The 2,996-nt window shown below is 40.5% G+C and overlaps 1 pseudogene; it reads right to left on the bottom strand.

Moving 5' to 3' along the window:
* Window positions 1–649: 649 nt before the first annotated feature.
* Window positions 650–2,996, bottom strand: part of LOC140332316 (von Willebrand factor A domain-containing protein 5A-like) — a 25,257-nt pseudogene continuing 22,910 nt past the window's right edge.

The following is a 2,996-nucleotide window of genomic DNA, read 5'->3' as shown; positions in this document are numbered from 1 at the left end:
TTGGTCCCCAATTTCGCAATTTGTTGCGTGACACCTCATTCAGAGACAAACTCAACCCACTTGAACTTGCTGCTTGGGATTCATTTGTGCTAGTTGCACAAAACTTTCTGGGTGACCATGCTGAACTCGTGAACAACATGCTAACAGCATACCATCTACTTGGCTGCCAAATGTCAATTAAAATTAATGTCATTCCCATCCGGACTTCTTACCACAAAATTTGGGTGATGTGAGTGATGATCAAGGGAAGAGATTCCACCAGAAAAATTCTGTTATAGAAACAAGATATCAAGGCCGGTGCAACCCCAACATGATAAGCGACTACTGCTGCTTTCGGGAGACAGCGGAGAGCCACAAAAGCAAAAGCAAGTGCCTAAAACACTTCTGAAGTGTACATATGTGTTGAACAAGGACTTATGTGTAATTGTATATGTTGTTGCAACATAAAGCTACATTTTTTTAATGTCATGGAACTATGAGGCAAAAGTTAGTTGTGTATAGAGATTACATAATAAGTCCCGAACGAGAGAATTTAGCTAATCGTGTCTATACGCGTAATAAACTTAAGATCCTGCGTCCTAGGCAGAATCGGATTTGGATTCAGCGCACTTGATTTAGTGAGGGACACATGGATTAGACCAAGTAGCAGACAATAGTTATTTATTTTTGTGATGCAGTGTTATATATAAAGATTTTCTCAAGCATTGTTTTTGTTTTTCTGATGAAAAATACAAAGCAGCATACGAAAAGCCTGTGTGCCCCCCATACTGGGTGCTGTAATTCACATTTTGCCCTGAGTATAACCTATCATGGCAGATAACCCACCCTATAGCTAGGGTGCTCTCAATGAGTATATTTATATCTGAAGGAACACATTCAGCAGGACACCTAAAAGCTCACAGAAAAGCATTTCCCCAACATTACAAATTACACAGAAGAGCAAAGAACATTGACATGTAAAAAGCAAACAATATTATTCAGCAAATCAAGCTTTGATTCGACTCTCAGATAGAATTTAGGCTAAAAATAGATGCAGCAATATTCCCGTAATGTTCAAGAATCCATTAGGACAAGCCTTCTGCCATCTTGGTTTCTCCAGTTATCTCCTCTCGCAGGCCGAACACTTTTGAGTTCACGGTGGATTTCAGCAGTTCATTACCAACTTTTACAAACTCACCCAGAGAGGGGCCTGGGAAAGCATTAAATGAGACTTTTGTGAATTCTGAGGGCCGTGTAACAAGTGATGAGTTCATCAGATCTAAATTATTCCCCACATAGACTGAATCATTTCTCGTTCAGGCCCATTGTGTAAAACTCACTAAAGCTCGCCAGGACTGGAGAAGATAGACTATCATGGGTGAACGTGGGTGATCCAGCAAATGTGAAATGGATTTGGTCAAGGATTGAAAACTTTTGCCAAATAGTAGAAAATTATTTTGTAAAATCTATTCCAGGTTTGCTGGATCACCCATGATAGTCTATCATCTCCAGTCTGGGAAACTTTAATAAAACCAGACAAAATGCTTGTGTACCCAACCGCATAAGGAGTCATTTGTTTCAAACATGTAGTGGATGCTCAACAATCTAGGTAATCACTTGCTTATGAATATAAAATCCACCTGGCCTTATCTGTTAATGAAGAACAATTTATATCTACTGTACTCCAGGCTATTCCAGAAACAAAAAGCCATTATGTAGGCAAAAACACTATTAGCTAAAGAAAAGTCACCTAAATCTGTTCCAATATTGAAGCCAATCAGAAATTGTTGCATTGAGGACATATCAATAGAAGATGGATTCTAATTGGTCATCGGTACACTTACCTGCTTTAGCTTTGACCCAGGAGACGGCCTTCCCCTCCAGGAGCTCCCATTCTTCTCTCTGATCCAGAAAGGAAGAATGAAGCCAGATCACAGCCAGGACCGTCACCCACACTGACACCTCCATGTTCTGCAGAGAAGAGAAGGTGAAGTTTAGTGTAGAAGACAGGAAATCCTGAATTCCTCAACTAAATGACATAAAAGCATCAGGCCCTTTGAGATTCACCTTTATTTAGAGTAAAATGTAATAAAGGACATTTATTTATTATGTTCTGGAAAAAAAAATATAATAAAAAAATATAACATGTTGTAAATTATTTTCATTCATTCCATGAATTATCATTCATGGCAGCAGAACAAGTTTCATATCACCCAATATGATCAGTAACACAATACCTGCTCTGGGTTCTGGGCCTTTATGTCTGACTCGGATATTCCCAGGACATCAGAGAATTCGGGGGTCAGATTCCAGGATCCATCCGCATTCTGTAGGGAGATCAGCCTGATTAGATCCCGGGGCTTCACCTGGATACCGGCTGTTCGTGGCAGGGCTGAATATATTGTGTCACGGTCACAATCTATATAGGAGATAGAAAAGTTAACAGATTCATATAATAAAACAGAGAGCATATAAAGCCTGGACAATATTGTGATATATTGCAGCTTCTCAGTCTGTAGGCCTCGTTTCCACTATGTGTGAAAGTCACAAGGTGTGCAATACGGAAACGCCTGGAGAGCAATGTCCATTGCTCCCACCTGTGTCCATACATTGCTGCCCAAATATTTGTCCATTTTTGAATGCTGCCCTATTCAATTTAATAAATGGAGTCAACATCCCAATGGCTCGGGTATGGTACTGCAATACAGTTGCTGTGTATTGTGGTACAATACATTCTTCACTCCATATAACAGTTTTGAATCAGACTTTACCTCCTAAGGAGGAATCATTCAGAAGCTTAACCGCTTTTGGGTTGAATCATCCTGAGGCTTTACCTCCTTGGAGGGAGTCATCTGGAGGCTTTATGTCCTTGGAGGCATCACCCAAAGGCTTTATCTCCTTGGGGGGAATCATCCGGAGGCGTTACCTCTTTGGGTTGAATCAACCTGAGGCTTTACCTCCTTGGGGGGAATCATTCAGAAGCTTTACCTCTTTGGGTTGAATCAACCTGAGGCTTT

Source organism: Pyxicephalus adspersus, chromosome 6 (genome assembly GCF_032062135.1).
Source record: "Pyxicephalus adspersus chromosome 6, UCB_Pads_2.0, whole genome shotgun sequence".
NCBI lineage: Eukaryota > Metazoa > Chordata > Amphibia > Anura > Pyxicephalidae > Pyxicephalus > Pyxicephalus adspersus.
This window is presented reverse-complemented; position numbering and strand designations above follow the sequence as displayed.